This window comes from Hoplias malabaricus, chromosome 2 (assembly GCF_029633855.1).
Source record: "Hoplias malabaricus isolate fHopMal1 chromosome 2, fHopMal1.hap1, whole genome shotgun sequence".
NCBI lineage: Eukaryota > Metazoa > Chordata > Actinopteri > Characiformes > Erythrinidae > Hoplias > Hoplias malabaricus.
The window spans coordinates 44,368,089-44,388,727 of record NC_089801.1 but is presented as its reverse complement, the minus strand read 5'-3'; positions in this window follow the sequence as shown (position 1 = coordinate 44,388,727).

Genomic DNA, 20,639 nt, shown 5'->3' with positions numbered 1-20,639 from the left:
TAACATTTGCCATGTGCCAAAGACTTTCTCACCGGCCACAAGATGTAGATTTTCTTGCCACAGTTGTGAAGCTATCAGCCTGCTAAATGAGAACCTTCTCATCATAATGAACACTAGCAAGGTTATTTTCAGTAAACGACAGGAGTAGTCCCAAATAAGGATGCACTGATTTGGAAATTCTGGGCTGATGCTGATCTTATGTGGATATCAATGCCAGTATAAATATATAAAAAATAAAAACAGATGATACCCCGGATTAACCATATTTACAAATGTAACATTTAAATGCATAACATTTTAGCTTTCAACTTACTGTAGGCAAGCAATAAAATGAAAGCTGTCTCCTGAGAAACTTCTTAGCAGATGCAGATAATCATAAAAAAAAAAAAAAAAAAAGATCTGCAGATACCATTGTCATTTCTAATATCATTGTGCATCATTGTTGCAAACCAGTGACTCCAGGCAAGGCAAGACAGGTTATTATTATTGTCCATTTGTGCTAAAGAAATCACCCATTAGTGGTCCAACACCCATAACAAATTAATTTACAGCACGCTACCTGGTCCTCTGTTCTGCTAGCCCTCTAATTACCACATGTCATGCCCTGCCCTTGTCCTGTCATGTCTGTTTTCCCTGCCATGTGCTCACATAGTACATATCTCCGCCCATGTTCCGCCTTTGTACCTCTTCCTCATCAGTGTCCTCGTCAGTGTTGTTTGTAATCTGTCACCCTCGTTATCTGTCTCAGGTGTCTCTTGTCTATGTAATAGATTTAAGTTCTCTTGTCTTACTTCCTTTTGTCGGTCATTCGTTTCTCAGTTGTCATGTTACTCAGTGTAGTCTGTCTGTCTTCGCAGTTTTCCGTTGTTGTTTCACTCCCTAGTCTTGCTCTCTTCTCGTTTCATGTCCTGTCATCGTGTCGCCTAGTCTTTCTGTCTCTGCTTATCCTCATTTAGGTTTGTTCTCTATTTAGGTTTCTGTTTTATACTCTGTTTAGCTCTCTGTCCAGTGTTAGTCTGTTTATCTCTACTCTGTCTGTCCTGTTTGCCCTGTTTAGCTCTCTGTCCAGTGTTAGTCTGTTTAACTCCCTTTGTTTAAGTCTCAGTTAGCTCCCTGTATCTATCTGTTCAAGTCTGTCTGTATCTGTTTTGGTATTTATCTTTTGTTAAAAATAAAGTTCGCTGTGTTTTAAATCAAATCAAATCAAATCAAATTTATTTATATAGCGCTTTTCACAACTGATGTTGTCACAAAGCAGCTTCACAGAATTCCAGTAAGACAAGATTTGACATGAAATGTAAAGACAAATGTAAAACCCTCAAGTGAGCAAGCCAGGGGCAACAGTGGCAAGGAAAAACTCCCCCAGCTGAGGAAGAAACCTTGGGAGGAACCAAGGCTCACAAGGGGTGACCCATCCTCCTCTGGTCAATCTACTGGTGATGATAGTTAGTAGTCCATGAGAACTTCAGTGTAGGGACAGCTTCAAGGCACTTGGTGGTTGCTGGAGCGTGGGCAGCTGGTCTGAAGCGTGGAGGAGGATCTCGACAGTCATCCATCAGTGTCCAGACAGACAGGTGGGCAGTCGTTTACTCGGAAAGATGTAAAGGGATGGAATTAGTTTTGAACTGTTTTGTGTTTGTAAAGTAGAAAATATGAAAATTTCCAGAGTGTGGCTAATGACTCCGGCAGATCTGACTATGACAGCATTAACTAAAAGGAGAGAACCAGGAGGACACACAGACACGGGAGCATCCTGAAACACTGGCATCCCTCCGCTCCACCGTCAACAAACCTGAGTGATCGCGAGAAGCGGCGGGACGACAGCACCAGCGTCTCAGTATACTATAATTCCCTGTGTCCATGGACCCCCCGGATCTGCCGCCTTTATCTATGGGGGAGCATTAGCTACCAAATGATAAACTAAACAAATGAGTTTTTAGCCTACATTTGAAGATTGCGACTGTGCCTGAGTCCCGAACATTTTCTGGAAGATCATTCCAGAGTTGGGGGGCTTTATAAGAAAAGGCTCTTCCCCCAGCTGAGGCCTTCTGAATTCTGGGAACATTTAAAAATCCAGTATTCTGTGATCTGAGGGAACGTGGGGGCTCATAATAGGAAATTGTATCTTGAAGATATTCAGGAGCAAGCCCATGTAGAGCTTTATATGTTAATAACAAAATTTTGTAGTCAATGCGGAATTTAACAGGCAGCCAATGAAGTGATGATAAAACTGGGCTGATATGTTCAAATTTTCTAGTTTTAGTGAGGACCCTAGCTGCAGCATTTTGAACTAGTTGAAGTTTTCTTAAATTGTTGCTGGTGCATCCTGACAGTAGTGCGTTACAGTAGTCAAGCCTTGAAGTAATAAAGGCATGTACTAATGTTTCTGCGTCCTGGAGGGATAAGGCATTTCTAATCTTAGCAATATTGCGAAGATGTAAAAAAGCTGTCCTAGTGATACTACCTATGTGTTGATCAAATGATAAATTCGGGTCAATTATGACACCAAGATTTTTTGCTGCTGAACCAGGTTTAACTGGAAAGTTAGCTAGATTTAAAATTAAGTCTAATAATTTATTTCTTGTCACTTTTAGACCCAAAAGCAGGACCTCTGTTTTGTTGCTGTTTAGAAGGAGGAAGTTACGCAACATCCAGCCTTTCACGTCCGCCTCCGTCAGTCCGCTCCGTGATCCTAACACCACACTTGTATGTTACTACTACACATTCATCCCTTAACAAGCCCCTAAGTGTTAAACTCATTTATTCATGCTGCTCTTCCATGACTATACACACGTCATTCATTCATTCATTCATTCATTATCTGTAACCGGTTATACAGTTCAGGGTGGCAGTGGGATTCCAGAGCCTACCTGGAATCATTGGGTGCAAACCGGGAATACACCCTGGAGGTAACACAAACACCTACAGATACATTTTTTTGAGTTACCAATCCACGTACCAACGTGTGTTTTTGGACCGTGGGAGGAAACGCACGCAGACCCAGGTCACTGGAGCTGTGTGACTGTGACACTACCTGTTGCGCCACCGTGCCGCCCTCATCCAGACATAGAATAATTAATTTTCTTTGCTCTAGCTCTTGTCCTGGTCACCCAGCCAACAGCCTAAAAATCAGCAGTGACTCTTCAAACCCTTCTGCAATCCCTCGTTAAACCCCTCATTTCAATCTCATTTGAATACAGGGGCTTCTCTCAGTTGTTCGAGACTCGGGAAAGCATAACAACACTGTCTTGACCCTGTGTCAGCCCACATGTTCTCCATTATCCCCCTTAATAATTTTCCTCTGATGCTCATTTGCATAAAAACAGGCTGCAGTAAACAGATCAGGAACAAGATTAGATAAACAAGGAATTGCTCATTCTGGGAACACCCAATAAAACTGGACTAGCCCTCCATACATAACCCTCTCATGCTAACACTCTAGAGTTAACCTATCCATTTCAAACATGGGGTTGTATTCTTGTAATCATGTGGCCACATTTATGGTCCCATTGAGGGTTTTATGTGTTTTATAGTGCTGTCCTGGAAGGTAGCGACACATACACACTTTTATCATTTTTCTAGATTAGAGTTCAGACAGCTATCCTATACTTTAAAACATGCTGTACATATGCTGTTGCATGTTTTTTAATGGGAAAATGGTGTATGTGTGTGTGCTGTAGCAGTGGAGTTTGTGGAAGAGAATGTGCAAGGAAGAGAAGTGGACTTCTTGTAAATGTTTTCCCACAGGCTAGTTGCACAATGTTGTTAAAGCAATTTAAACCTCAGGAAATTTCTAAATGCTTCAAGTTAGTGGTCCACATTGGCACAGAGCAAACTTTTGTGATTATGCAAAAACACCATAATCGCACAGCAGAAATTTACACTGGGGATGCTGAGGACATATCCTGAACATTTGCTGCAAAGGCTGATTGTCCCCACCACTTTCTGACAGTGTATTTTAAAAATATTGCATACAAAATCTGGCTGATTGTAGGGTGCCAGGGTACCACATTAGAGTAAGACCACCCTTACAAAGGTTTATAAATTGTCTGAAGTCTGTTCATTAGTGGTTATTACCATAAATAACCACTAATGAAGGTTGTAAACAATTTAAAAACCAATAATAATCATTTTTTAACACAGAGATAGAAAGGGCAACAGTGACCTGTCAAATACTGAAAGTGTCAAATCTGAAAATGGTGAAAATGCCAAGGTAAAACATGTGACTGTAATCATTTCACATGTCAAGGTACACCACAATATAACTGTACTTGAAAAACATATTAATAAAGATAAAGTAAGTCTCCAAACACAAGCAGCTACAAAAAACCCCACCAGAAATAGAAGCTCGATTTGTCGCTAGTCGTTTTTAACCAAGAAAATGCAGCTAAGAGGTTTAAGAAATTCTGGTTCAACTCAGAACAGAATGAAAATTTAATGCTCCCACAAATCTTTACACCAAAGGATCACTGATTCGCTCATTTCGCTGTCCATCAAAAAGGGATTCAGCCTCAGACAGATCATCCAATCATCATGCAGAAGCTGAGCGTCCGGGCCAGCCGAGGCCAGCCCACTGCCCCATAGACCCCCAGAGACGCTGAGCGTCCGATGGGCGGGACAAAGCCCAGCATTTATCCAATGACTCGTTTTGTTTCGCTGCACTTCGCTGCTTCGCTATTGAACTCTGTGGACGCTGAACTGTTTAAAGCACCGTGAATCTGCGGGAAAGCCACGTCTTTACCAGTGATAAGAAGCTGATTCTGAACAAAAGTTGAGCGTGTTGTAGTGTATATTTATTCACTGACATGTACACACAACAGAATATATTTGATCACTTATTTTTTGACATTTTAGGGGAAGCTGAGCTTCCCTTGCAGTCTTAGAGCAATCGCCTCTGATATATATATATATATATATATATATATATATATATATATCAGATATATATATATATGTTGTTTTTTTTTAAATGATTTGTAATTTATTTTCTGAATCCTAGTTTTGGAGAGATTTTTTTTGTTTCGTAAATCAGGTATGAACCAGTTTTTTCAAACAAATGTCTTTTCAAAACAGTGACTTTTGCAGAAGATGGCTGAATTCTAACATAACATTCTTGTAATCCTTCCTTGGGCTCTCACATCATGTATCATGCCACATCTTTCTATGTGTTCTATGTTCCACATGCACTCACTCTTTCATGTCTGATTCTGTGTTCATTGCATGTCCCAGGTCCCTGGAGAACATCATTCCCTGTGGTTAATTTGCCTGATATCTCTTAATTAACTGCACCAGGAGAGACGCTGTCTGTAATAAAGTACAGTTCAAAGTCCATGTCTTATTAGTTGCTTGACTGGAATTCAACGCATGGGCAGGTCCCACAGGGGCTTCACCTGGAAAATTGTAAAAAACTAGGAGCAGCAACATTAATGTCTTAATGATGTGTATAATAAGGCCATGAATTACTTACCCTGGCAGTGTTGCGCATTATGGTTATAGAGCGCCACCCTGCTGGTTGAGTTCATTCTGCCAATTAGTGAGGAAAATGACATTCTGAGAATGCTGAACAAAAAAAAAACAATTTGAAACGTATTCGTTCATTCATTCATTCATTCATTCATTCATTCATCCATCCATCTGTTCTAGCAGCTTCATCCTGATCAGGGTCACAGTGGGTGGGGAATGGGTGAGGAAACACACATCCTGGATGGGACAGCAGTCCATCTCAGGGCAGATTATGGTATTTTATGTCAAAATAATTATTTACTACATTAAACTCTTAACGGTTAATAGATTTTGATTAATTTACTTATGATTATGATGTAATAATGACTCAGTATTTCATTGTTCTTACCTGTCTTAAAACAATGCCTTATTATTCCAAAATAATTCCTTACTTCTAGAGTTGTGATAATTAAGATGCAGTAAGTCATTGTTTTAGAATGCTATGTATTTATTTATATATACATTTTTATTAATAAGATTGGTTGTTTAGATCCCCTTGTTTAGTTTAGCCTGCTTGGCTCCCTGTTTGTTTTCGTTTTGTTAAAGTCTCTTTGTTTTGTTGTTTTCCTTTATTAAATATACCGTGTTTTAGCAAATGCGTCCGCCTCAGTCAGTCCGCTCCGTGATTCCTGACAGAATGAACGACCGCAAGGACGCAGCTAGCGCGGATTATTTCCTCAAAGGGTGTGCCGTTCGCCGGACTCCATTCCGCACAGGCCCCAAAGATCCTGTGGGGGAGGCTTTGAAAGCGGCCTCGGAATGGAGTCGCCGGCTCCAGCTCCTGCCTGGCGCTGTTCCGGATCCTATAGCGGAGGAGTCGACTCGGGAATCGAGTAGTTGCGCCAGCGGGAGTCGAAAGAGTCGGCGGAAGAACCGTGCTGGAGTTCCCCCCTCGCTGGAGGATTACCCCCTCAGGTCCGGGGAAATTTTTTGGGGGGCGTTAAGGGTAGGGGCTGTTAGCCTCACCTCCGTAGCTCTGAGGTCTGAGGCTAACAGGGGCGCACCTCGAGGGGATCTAATGGGTGCGCCTGTGAAACCTCCTAAACCCTTTACAGCTCCAGCGCGAGCCCGGCGAGCAGCACAAACCCCTGTCCTCGAGAGCGCGACGCGCGCCTCTCCTGTCTTCATGGACGACGTCGCAGACTCATCTGCCTCCGTGGACGTCGTCGCACATTCTTCAGTCTCCGTGGACGACGTCGCAGGTTCCCCTCCCCCCGTGGACGACGTCGCAGGTTCCCCTGCCCCCGTGGACGACGTCGCAGGTTCCCCTGCCCCCGTGGACGACGTCGCAGGTTCCCCTGCCCCCGTGGACGTTGCTGCGGGGCTTCCTGTGTCGGTGATGGCGGCACCCGCCGCTCCAGTCCCCGTGATGGCGGCACCCGCCGCTCCAGTCCCCTTGATGGCGGCACCCGCCGCTCCAGTCCCCGTGATGGCGGCACCCGCCGCTCCAGTCCCCGTGATGGCGGCACCCGCCGCTCCAGTCCCCGTGAAGGCGGCACCCGCCGCTCCAGTCCCCGTGAAGGCGGCACCCGCCGCTCCAGTCCCCGTGACGGCGGCACCCGCCGCTCCAGTCCCCGTGACGGCGGCACCCGCCGCTCCAGTCCCTGTGACTATGGCGGCACCCGCCGCTCCTGTCCCCGTGACTATGGCGGCACCCGCCGCTCCTGTCCCCGTGACTATGGCGGCACCCGCCGCTCCTGTCCCCGTGACTATGGCGGCACCCGCCGCTCCTGTCCCCGTGACTATGGCGGCACCCGCCGCTCCTGTCCCCGTGACTATGGCGGCACCCGCCTCTCCAGTCCCCGTGACTATGGCGGCACCCGCCTCTCCAGTCCCTGTGACTGTGGCTACGGCCTCTCCTGTCCCTGTGACTGTGTCTACGGCCTCTCCTGTCCCCGTGACTGTGGCTATGGCCTCTCCTGTCAATGTCCGTAGGTCGGCCCGAAGGACTTCAGGGCCGATCCCCAGAACTGTGCCCAGGCTGGTTCCTCAGGCTGCCCCACAGACATTAGCCAGTCCTGGGCACCCCCCTGTTATTTTGGTTCCCTTGTCTGTCCCTGTCCTGGTTCCCGTCTCTGTCCTTGTCCCAGTACCCGTGTCAGCCTTTGTTTCTGTCCCTGTACCTGTTACTGTATTCATGTCTGTCCCCGTAAACGTCTTGGTCCCTGTTCCCCTACCAAGTCCTGTCCAGTCTATGTTTCAACCCCCTATCTTGTCTCATGTTCAGTCCCCTGTTAGTCACGTCCAGTCTCCATATCCGTCCAGCGTTCAGTCCCCTGTCTTCTCTCCAATCCAATCTCCGTTTCAACCCCCTGTCTTGTCTCAAGTCCCGTCTCCTGTGAGTCCTGTCCAGTCCCCTGTCAGCCCTGTCCAGTCTGTTTCAACCCCCGGTTCAGTCCCCTGTTAGTCATGTCCAGTCTTCGTATCCGTCCAATGTCCAGTCACCCGTCTTGTCTCTGTTTCAACCCTCTGTCTTGTCTCCTGTCCAGTCCCCTGTCAGTCCTGTCCAGTCCCTGTTTCAACCCTCTGTCTTGTCTCACGTCCAGTTCCCGTATCCGTCCAATGTCCAGTCACCTGTCTTGTCTCCGGTCCAGTTTCCCTTTCAATCCCCTGTCCAGTCTTCAGTCCCGTCTCCGTTCCAGTCTAGTGTCATGTCACCTGTCCTGTCTTCTGTCCAGTCACGTACCCCTGTCCAGTCTAACGTTCCTATCCTGTCCAGTGTCTTGTCACCAGTCTCTGCTCCCGTCCAGTCCCAGCACCAAGTTTTGTCACCTGTCCCGTCTTCTGTCCAGTCCCTGTTTCCATCCAGTGTCATGTCCAATGTCAAAAACCCTGTCAAGTCCCATGTGTCCACTCCTGTCCTGTCCAGTCCGTTCTCGTCTCTTGCTGCCCCCCTTTGTCAGTCTCCTGTCATGTCCCATGTCCCGTCTCGTATATTCGGTCCTGTCGTGTCCCCAGCTCCTGTGTCTGTTCCCGTCCTGTCCTGAGTCCTGTCACCCGTTGGTTTGTTGTCCTGTCTTGTTTTCCGTGCCCTCTCCTGTGCCAGCTCCTGGGGGGTTTAGGAGTACGCGCCCGGGAGTTGCGCGTTCTTGGGGGGGGCATCTGTCACGCCTTCGTCCTGTCAGTCTGTTGTCCCCGCCATGTGCTTTATTTGCACATGGCTATGTTTTGTTTATATCCTTGTCTCCGCCCTCGTCCCGCCTCCTCGTCCGTGTCATGTGTTAGCCCGTCCTCGTTATCTGTCCAGGTGTGTCTCGTTTGTGTCTGTATTTAAGCCCTCTTGTGTCACGTCCTGTTTGTCGTTCATTTCACAGTTCTCATTTCACATTCTCTTTTCTCCTTTGTCATGTCGGTCATGTTATCTGTCTGTCTCCGTAGTTTCTCTCGTCGTCGTTTCGTTTCCCTTGTCGTTGTTTCGTGTCGTAGTTTCTTTTCCTCTCTCGTGCCTTTGTTTACTCTTTAGTCTGTCAGTCCCATTTGCCCTGTTTAGCTCCCCTTGTTTAGTTTAGCCTGCTTGGCTCCCTGTTTGTTTTCGTTTTGTTAAAGTCTCTTTGTTTTGTTGTTTTCCTTTATTAAATATACCGTGTTTTAGCAAATGCGTCCGCCTCAGTCAGTCCGCTCCGTGATTCCTGACAGTCTCACTCACATCACATACTCATTGCTGAGTGAAACTGTGGTTTCCTGTTAGTTCATGCTAGTGAGTGTTTCAAAGCTTGTAGCTAAAAAAAAAGTGCTAACTAGCATAAAGCACAATACCTCTCTGTCTTCCTCTATGAGTTCAGGTCCAGCCTTGCTTTTTCTAAATGCTAATGCTAACATTTTATGCATCTCTCACCTTAAGCTTTACGTCTTTTGAGTTGAGGGTGGTGTCTAAAACCTTTGGGAATTGTAGTGTAAATTACAGCATTTCAGCTGGACCACCAACGTGACACTGATTTATCATGTTGTTTTGAAGTAGTTTTACACCTGAAGTACATAAACACATACAGATAATTATTGTCATTTGCCATGTGACCACTCGCAAAGTGCAAACATAACACCTAGAATTTTCTAAATAGCAGTTCATACTTACTGTACACTCAGAACAGCTTGGGAATTGCTGTGTGTGATTGTGGCACTGGGACAAGGGATGCATTTCTGAGAACTGAGAATAATGCAGAGCCATTGAGATGATGACGTCACCACGTGTCTTACAGTATGGAGCTGCAAAACGTTCCATTACGAAGACTTAGAATTACGAAAATACCAGAAGAAATTGGAACTTGTTTACTTCAACACAAACAGCAAACCCTGACCCGAGTGCACAGCAGGGAGGAGCAAGGAGCAGAAGCTCTGTTTTTTTTGCTTGGTTCTCTTTCTTTGTTGTGTTTAACTTCATCTTAGTGCTCTCACATGAATGTGGTCCACCTCTGTGATTGATCAAGTGACTCAGACAAGGGGGCAGGCAATTCTAATGTTTCTGCCCTTCACCAGAAGAGCAGCAGAATCAGAAAGTTTGTTTTATCCTATATTTCCTGACTTGGGCAGTTCACAGGACACTGACTGGGTGGTCGTGTTTCATAGTATGTTTGTTGTTTGGACCTCAATCAACACTGCTATTTATTTAGTAGTAAAGAGTAAAGTAGTAACATGTCAACTAATGGAAACAGTCACATGCACTGTTGCTGTTTATAGTTTTTAATCTTGATTTTCTGAGTGATGATGGACTGGTTTGGAACTGTCCTAGATAGATTTTGTTACCTAACACACACACACACACACACACACACACAGGTATCTGTACATTCTTCCTCATAATCCACTCAGCCTTTTCTGCTGGCATTCAGCTTCTATCATGGTCCTGTTTGTTTTCTACACCGTTGGAGCGAGGGATGCATTATTTATCAATTTACGAGTCCTTCGCTGACAGTAAGTAATAGAAGAGCCATAAGTGCTGAGTACGCACACACACACACACACATACACACACATACAAACAAAATAAAGAAGGAGAAAGAAGCTCTACAATGCTTTAGACCTGTGCTTCTTTCCCCTAATGTCAGCAGTGATATCTCCTGCCGACTGCGCCTGCTTTCCCAGCATCCTCGTATGTCACAATTATCCAGAATCCACTTCACACACAGTTGTCAGAGACCATCTTATTCTTTGTTTTTTAAATCAGCACAGAACTACTCTGCAACTTGGCTTAGTTATAAAGTGAAATTATTATAAAAAATGATTCCTTACACACTCACCCAGTCATACACACATGTGGGCACCGTAAGCACTCGGATCTTCAGATGGTGCTCCATTACTCTGCTCCTCAGCCCAATGCTGGGGGCTTTATACCCACCTTTTATGGTAAAATACATGAATATTAAATTAATCTTATTGTTTATTATTATTAATAAATTTCCTTCCATAGTTGATATTCTTGTCTCCATCTGATGAGTTAATGAAAAGCTTCACAGATGGTTGTCTGATCACAGCAATCACCACTTTGTGCTGGAACATCTGAGGGAAGGATAATGTTCTCTGGCCAATGACTGCAAAAACACAGCTAGCAATATAATGTGGTCAGTTCGGGATGGGAAATGGACCACCACACTGACCACAGGTCATGCTAAGAATGAACCCATGGGAGAGTCAAGAATCAAAAACATGTGTGAGGTAAATCATGGTGTGAAACATCTGGAGACACCTGAACATTGAAAAATCTTGCAGTTATTAAATCATCAAATGTTTACTCATTGTATATTTGTTATTTTTTGTATGTTTTGTTTTTTGGAATAAACATGGCTCCACGCCCCAGTTCTCACAGAGCAGTTTTAATTGTTGCCTGAGCTGAGACTGAAAACCTACTCTGTTCCAGGGACCAGGTACCAGATTTGGCCAGTGGAAAAGCAAAAGAGCCGTGCTGAGTGGTGCAGTGTTCTCCTCCTCTTCCTTCGTTAGTTGACAAAGGTTTGTCTTACTGGAAATGGTTTTATAGTACTGAATTTACACTTATTAAACTAGTGAGCTGTGTGATTAGGAGAATAAAATAGAGCCAAAAATGGGGAAATAGTTGGAATATTTTGGGGATTTCTGTGGCTATCAGGGGAGTAGCCACGAGGCACATCTGAGTGGAACCAGAACATCAAGAGAATTCAACACAGCAGCGAAGCGAGAAGGAGAAGAGACACTTGTGCTGACATAGAGCAGGAATATTAAAGGGAGAAAGCAAGCGAGAAAACAGAGAGAGAGAAAAAGAGAGTTGGGAAAGACCGAGAAAGAGATAGGGATACAAAGGCAGAAAAGAGAGAGTGATGAATAGGCAAAAGTATTTTTGCTTTCAATAATTAAATATTAACGGTAGCTGTTGACCAGTCCTTCTCATCAGCTTGGAGCCATGTATTAAAATCATTCTTCCATCCAGAACAACTTCAGCACTGTGATATCAGTGGGCTTCCTCCCATAAACTGCCCAGATCATGATTTTGGGACTTGAGGGTTTTTGCAATATTAACATTGTTCTTTGGTCGAACATGCTGCATGTGTGTCATTTTCTTGCTGCATGACCTCATCAGTTTGTGGACAGATGTTCTCATGTTTGCATCTAGAGCTTATTTTTTTGTGTTGACAGTGATGACAAGCCATCCCTGGCCCAGATGCAATAAAACGGGCCCAAACTGTGATACTTCCACCAACATGCTAGATAGAAGGTTCTTCTCTTGTTCTCACTCCTGATATAATGCATCCTACATCAAACAAAATGTTTTAGTTTGGCCTCCTGTATAAAAAAAGTCCTTCAAAGTCCCACATCCTGTTGTGTGGTCTTTTCACAGTGGAAAAAGAGAGTATTTCATGAGCATTATGCTGGTCAAGTGGGTTAACACACCCATTCTTATATACAAAAAAGCTCTTTCAATTTATTCTAATATTGTTTGGGGTTGTATATATATATATATTATTTCTTATTTCTGTGACTGCTAAATTAATTGACACTCATTCTGCCACTCTTAACTAAAGAGATAATTAATCGGTCCTGAAATCAGACACCATCATCATCATCATCATCTTACTTAATATAAATTCATATAAATACACAGTATCAATTAGATCTAAGCTTGTTTACTAATGAATCATAAATGATTCAATTCATGCTGGCGTGACACTTTAAAGAATCACAAATGAATCAGTTTTTGGTTTAATTCTAAATAATTGTACTAGAATCGACTCATTCTGAGGTTGTGGCTAAAGAATCAATAAATCGTGAGAGCTTTAAACACATGCACAACTCCTGATTAAAACTTGTGGAGCGGACACTGATAACTCGCACCAATTCACACATTGTACAAAGATAGGGATGTGTCATACACACACAAACTCACACACACACACACACACACGCTAACATTGTTAATATCTCTCTCCCTCTCTACTTGTTTACTTGGTGTTCAAAAGTTTTATTAAAGTTTGTTGTCTCTGTATTTTTTCACCCATCACTCTGAGTTCGTTAAAGGTTCAATATGTTGATTCAGCATTTTTGCGACTCCGAACTGCTGTCACAAACCGTGTCCATAAATCATCTGGACTCCTGTATTAACTCATTTGCTCAGGTTATTACGCTGAGGATATGAATCATTCTGTCCTTGTCCGACATCTGTGCCATTATAACAGAGATTGAACTTTCTTGCAGCAAAAGGTAGGACATGTTTCTGGTAAACGAAATCTTGCGTGTCCATCTATCAATATGTCACTGTCAGAACTAAACCTTGTATCTCTGTTGTTACCATTTTTCACTTCTTGAGGTAAACGGAAAAGATTAGCTGCACCTTACTCTGTCTGCAAACTTCACCAAAAATGGATCACTGGAAATGGTCAATTGCTTTAAATCTGGCATTTTTAAAGTTGATGTTCACTATTTGAAACACTTACAAAATATAAAGTATGTTTCCTCACCATCTGCTGCTCCCCAATCTGATGTGTTTTACGAAGACCTGGTGTCAGTAAATAATGGGAAAAAATCATAGGGTGTTGGCCCAATATGTCTCAAGCCTTATCTCACTGCTTCGCTGGCTGAGACACAGCAGAGAAACAGAATTTGGAGGTGTTTAGACAGCGGCGAGACCTCAGAACATTGAAAAGTCTGAAAAAATATGAGGATGTTGCACTATTTTTGCTCCATAAGTGAGTATCATTGACTTTTTTTTTCTGAATTTTCACTGTTTCACATTAACTAAGGTGGAACTGACAAAATTTGGGAGAGCACCAACTGCATGAAAGTGAACGCAACACAAAAGTGCTACACAACAACTCGAGCTACAAATGAGTTTCTGTGGTAATTCAAACAGTGAATAAAAACTTACAGACAAGTTAAATTTCAGCCACTTACCAACAACAGTTGTAATTTTTTTCCTCAAACATACCATTCCACCTAAAAAATATGAGAATCATTGGGTCTGTCCTAAAACATAGTGAGCTGGGCACTGACTGCATAGACAGCTGTTTAAATAGAGAGCGCGTAAAGGTTGTCTGTCCTGTAGTTTAGTCAGCGATTGCGTCACGGCTTGTTCCTGCCCACTCAGTAGCTAGCATTGCTTCACCGTTTCAGCATGGTGGGTTGTACTCTTCTTGTTTTTATTGTGATTTAAATTATTTTTGCTCTAGGAGAAGAGCAAAGTTGTTAGGGAGTTGTTCTTGCATTACTTCCTGGGATTGAAGGGTTTGATACTGCCTTAAAATTCGGCTGAATTAAGATATCTTAAGATAAGTTAAGATAAGTAGACAGCATAATGAGGTATCTAAGAATTGGGACAGTCTATGTGTCGGGAGCGTGCACACTGTGACATAAAATGTTTTGGGACAGTCCCATTGACTTTGTCTTTTAATGTCCAATATGTTGAGAAGGTCTTGACCATGTCTGTTTTTACAAGATGATGTGGGTGATGTATTCATACAGTGGACACGAAGAGTAGTGGGTTTAGTATGACTGAGTTTTAGGGCCATGGCATTGAAAAAAAAAACAATGATTCTGAGAATATAATAAGAATTCTGGGAATAATCTCAGAACATTTCACTGCACGTATAATGGGGCAGACACAACCACAGTGTAATTGTGGAATGCAGTGTGTTGCTTAAGTCATACCATGGAATAGATTTCAGCATTAAATGCTAAGTCCTCTGCCACATCAGGACCACATTGTGATTAGTATTTAAGCCCTGAATCAGTGCAAGTATGCGTTTATTAAGAAGAGGGCATGTAGTTTCACATGATGCAATTAATAATCACAAAAATGATGGATACAGAGCGAGTGGAACTCCAGGGTGCCCATGATGCTCCATCGAGTTACGGTTCATGGACTCGTACAATAAACTAAAGCCTTATGCATCGCAGTCAGGGGCTGCACTGATGGGGCTTAGTCGTCATGTCGTGTGGATGCATTTAATAAATAATTCTGTTCACTTCACTGACTGCTTTTTTCACAACTCACTCATGGCGCACACACTGTGAGTCTGTCTGTTTACATTTTATAATCAATAATAACCCAAACAGTGTTTCTCTAAATATTCTGATTATATTCTCTAAAATTATACAGACTTTTTTACTCAATTATTCAGAGATTTTTCTAAGAATTATTCCGAGATTTTTCTCAGAATTATTCTGAGATATTTCTCAGAATTCTGACTATATTCTCAGAATTGTATATATAAATATTTTTTTTTCAATGCCATGGCCCTAAAACTCCGTTGTAGTTTAGTATGTCATGATGATTGCCCCCCCCCCCCCCTCATTCTGACACGACGACATTGCAGATGACAGCAAGAACAAGACTACCCACTGTGTGCACCCACTGCATGTGTATTCAGGTATGTGTGATGGTGTGTGAGAAATGGATCTGTATTCATTTCCAATCCTCCCACCTTCCAGCGCTCTCATTTTCTCCCTCCTATCCTTCTAAGTCGTATGTAAATCGTTTAATACATATTCCATCGCTTACTGTCAGATTAAGGACGGATGGGGTTTTAGCACCGAGAACCAGGGGTGACTTTGGTTGGGCCTTTTTTTTTGCCTGCGAGAAGACAAAGAAGATTAGGCCTAAAAGTTGTCCCTCGTCTTTCTTATCCCTTCCCTCCTCCTTTTCCACTTTATCTCAAGGCTGTGAGCTAATTGCGAGCTAGCGCTTTGACATTGTAAGCACTATCCTTCCTGCTTTCGCACGTTAGCTGGCTTTCTTGTCCTTGCTCATGTCATCAAAGTGAGTGTAAAGTAATTACTTGGGGACGATGACTCAAAGACTACGACTTGTTTCATTAGTATGATGCATTCTTAACATGCGTTAGCAGACTGTACACTGTGCAGTGTTAATTTCGTGACAAAAACTATGATAAAAAATATGCCTTGACAGCCTGCTTTTCACAATTAACCTAGACAAGAACTAAATAGAAATAATCAATAAAAGACATTTTGTGCAACTTTTTGTTCATTCATTGTCTGTATCCGCTTATCCTGGTCAGGGTCATGATGAACTGATGGTCACAGACAAGCACCCAGAGCGTGGCACGAACCCACAACCCCAAGAACCTGGAGTTGTGTGACAGCAACAGTGTCCTTTTCTACAAATTAATTAATGTATCATTAACTTAACAATTTAGTGACCCATTTTTCATTCATTCATTTGTTCATTCATTATCTGCAACCGCTTTTTCCAATTCAGGATTCGCTGGGCGCCAGTCCCCCACAGTGCGACACACACCCACACCCCCACCCACACATCCACACTCACAGACACTTCTTTTTCTCTGAGTCACCAATCTACCTACCAAGGTTTGTTTTTGGGCCATGGGAGGAAACCGGAGCACCTGAAGGTAACACGAGGATACAGGGCGAACAGAGCAAACTCCTTACAGACAGTCGGAGCAGGATTTGAACCCACAACCTCCAGGTCCCTGGAGCTGTGTTACTGCGACACTACATGCTGCACCACCTAATGACCCATTATATTTGATTTTAAAACAGTTAATTGCAAAGCAAATGAAATCAAGAACAAACCTCCCTCTGTTCGAAAAAAAAAAAAAAAGCTGTGGGGCAGAATTGTGAAGAGGAGTCAACTCCTACAGAATCGATTCTTCAAGCATCTAGATTTTAAATCTTAAAACTCTCTTTCATCCTCACAGTTCTATGACATGAAACAGTAATTGCTCTGAAATATCCAGAGTCACTGAGAGAGCAGGAATTCTCACAGTAAAGATTTTTAGTGAAGAGGAGACCACACTAAAAAAAATCTGTTTTTTGAGTGTCTAGCCCTGTGTCCGAAAAAGGCTCCCTATTCACTATTCCCTATATTACTCCCTATACAGTGCAGTGAACGATCTCAGACACAACTTCATGCCGGGTTTTACTCATTCTCGATTTGAAATGCCTTCTGCAGCACTTAAACTTGAATGTTAAGTAAATTCAAAATGTATTTGATGAAAAAAGTATTCCTTCCATAATTTTATATGTTCATGTGTTTGTAAATGTAATATAACGTAAAGCTATTGTTTTTTAACATTAGCAATAAATAATACCCTACAATAGTAAAAACTTTTACAAATACATGACTAAAAATATGATTTTTTTTTACTTTAGATTAAAATGGCTTTTAGTTTTAACTGATACCTCTCAAATCCTCCAAAAATGAATAGAGTAGCATTAATTATCACTATTTTTTATGATATTGTCTTACTCTTCCAACTTGGCTGCTGATTGGCTGTGTGTGTGTGTGTGCGTGTGTGTGTAACTTTCGGATACAGAAGTCCAGACAAAAAAGCAGTCCCTGAGTCAAAAAATGTCCCACGGTTTAGAAAGCCGAGTTCATTCAAGTTCCCGCAACACACCTATATATTCTCTCTCTGTCTCACACACACACACACTGGCACACACTGATAGACACACTCTTGTGCAGTTTTTCAATGTCAGGCAGCTGTATCAAAGCTGAGAATAGATCAGGCAGTGGTCATTCACTGCCCAATGCTCTGTTATTATACTAACATTAGTATGTTGTTAGTCCAAGGCTGGTACACTGAAAAGCAAAGCCTTATTAAAGACAAATATTCACATATTGAAATTCCAGCTCTGTTACTTATTCTGGATGGGAACTACACCGAGATGTTTCCATAAACCAGTAACAGTGTCCAAGTTTGGGAACCTACTGTATGTTTCCATCCCCCAAAGTTGGTCCACTTTCTGACCTGCTCCTGAACTTGGTGTTGTTGTCACTGGTCATCTTAATCTTCCTAATGTTTAGGAAGCCTGGGCACTTGAAAGTGTTCTTGAGCGTCCTGGATATTTGAAGACCCCACCCCCCCCTTACTTCTAGATGGTTTATATGGATAATTTAGATGTTGGAACATTTCTGTGAGCGTTTGATGGAATCAAGGAATGAGACCACTAGCAAGGACAGGTTTTGATGTTTGATGGTTGTATATACCTGGCACTATAACTTGTCTCAATGGAGATCCATTACTCTAGAGAACGCAGTTCTGCTTTTCCAAAGCCCAGTGCTTGGGGCTTAATTCCTCTGGCAAACACTTGGCATTGGGCCCAGTGACCACAGGCTCCTAAGGAGATGTTTTTATCAAATGGACACACTGAATTAACTTGCATACCCTTTAAAGTTGAATTTCTAATACAACAAGGAGGTCCTCTAGTGGCTAGGTGGTCTTAAAAACAGGAAATAATTGGTCTAAATGAGGTTACCTCAACCTTAACTGTGCCATTTAATGTGTTATAAATCTAACAAATCTAACAAATCTTTCTTCTAATCACCTACACCTACCAACACACACACATTTGCAGCAGGCAGGCCTTAGCCTCAGTTCACTCTGATGCCTTCTGAAACTCAACAAATAAAAGCCTAGGATAGAGTTCCCACAGGAGAGCAATGACCTTCCTTCCAAGCCCAGGAGAGCTTTGCTGAGATAGTATGATCATTATTATCCCCGTTTAGTCCCTGGAAGTCCCTGTTCCTAGACAAATCTTTTGATAGTTCCTTGGTAGGATTCAGATTTAATCACATTAGTCACTCACTCCTGTTCTATACATCTCTCATCAGTCAGCCAGACTCTGCTTGGTGGCCTAAGGCACAATGGTGACACACATTCTACCATTACCTTTTAAGGTTGTGGGTGGTTCATTGCTGTCTACGGTAAGACTTTATTTACTACCTCTGTGGATCTTTTGTTTTAGTACAAGAACTTGTAGCATCCTCATATCTGTTAGCTTTATGACTGCCATGAAATTTAAATAAGCTCTTTTTAATAGTTTCTTCACACTGCATTTTTTAAGTTTTAACTGCATTTATATTGATAAATATAAAAATATATATATAAACATAGCCCCCTCCAGGGTGTATTCCTGCCTTGTGCTCAATGATTCCAGGTAGGCTCTGGACCCACCGTGACCCTGAACTGGATAAGCGGTAACAGATAATGAATGAATGAATGAATGAATGAATGAATGAATGAATGAATGAATGAATGAAAAAATATATAAAAATAATTTGATGAAAGGAAATTAGCCTTTATGAACAGCAGCAAAACAGACTCTGTCCACATATTTTGCAAATAGTGTATTACAAGCTTAAAAATCTGCTGTGCCATTTTAATTTCTTCATTAATTACAATAAGAAATCTTGAGTGAAACATGTTATGAGTCTAAGAGGCCTAAACATCAGTCTAATCCTCACTATATTAGAATATTTAACTTATGTCTGGTAGAAATGCACAGATGTATGGAATATTTTAATAGTGACTTACATCAATTCAAAAAGTGATGATACTTAAGTTTAGACTTGGTTTGGTATCAGTGACATATATGTATGACTGATGACCAGTGAGAAGCGCATTCTCTAGTACAGTTCCAGAGAGAGAATTTATACTTCTCCAGGTTTTAAAAACAAGCTCATGTGCAGAAATGTCTTGTTCTGTTGGTCAATTATTTTCTATGGAGATCTGGACATAGTGTACAACACTAGCTGGATCCTGTCTTGTGGATTTATTTTGCTTGGTGGTCACTATCTTGCTCCCTAGCCACTAGTTGGATGTATCATGCTAGTTACATGCTAGCTGCCATGCTTAGTTTGTTAGCTTGTCTTGTGGTTCTATCTTGTTAGCTAGTCATTAACCAGTAGACTAATCCATGGGTAGAATATCCTGAGTACTACATAATGTGTATAAATACCAATAACCTTTATGTTGTTCATGATAAGAATGTCAAAGTAGAAGTGTAAATCATGTTATCCTTGGGGGAAAAACACAGTTGTGTAATGGACACCAACAGAGGACTGATTGAACTGGTTTAAAGGACAGACCGTGACATTGCATTTATTTTACAACTGGACTACGTTAGTGTTTGGCCTGTGGGTGAGAGAGAGAGAGAGAGAGAGAGAGAGAGAGAGAGAGAGAGAGAGAGAGAGAGAGAGAGATGAGGTTTCTAAGCGGTTGGACATAGCCTGTTGGGCACCATTTCATATTTTTGGCCTGATGCAATGTGACCCACACATACACATGACCAGAGTTTGGTTTTCTGAACTTTGACATGGCCAGGGAAAGCCTACAAGCAAAATTATCACATCTTGTCCACTCTGTGGGGATAGGGAACTCTCCCCCCAAAAGATTCAACCATGCATATCCCATCGTGTTCTGCCAGTGAATATTACATTGTGTTATTGGACAGAGACCGGTCAAGCCATTCTAAAGACATGAAAAGATTGAGAGAAAGAGAGTGAGGGCAAAAAGGTTGGAGAATGAAACAGACGTCCTGGCGTCATTGAATTAAGAGCCAGAGCTAGATCCATCATCCTCTCAACAGTGACTATTATATCTATGTGGGTGGACATGTGGGTGGACATAGACGAGTCAGGAATGACAGGCAATATGAAAAACCCTGCTCTCAAGATGATCTTCATCACATAGGAATGTCCGAGGACAGGCATTGCGAGTATGTCATTGGAAAAATGATGGGAATGTCTTTGTTTATAGAAATAAAGTAAACGTCATGTTTACTAATATTATGACACTTTTATTCAAAGTCGTTTCCTAGATGGGGAATCGAACCCTAGTCCTCCAAGGATAGAGAGTGTTGTTATCAACTGACTTGTTAGGTAAGGTGTAGGGTAAATGTACAAGGGCAAG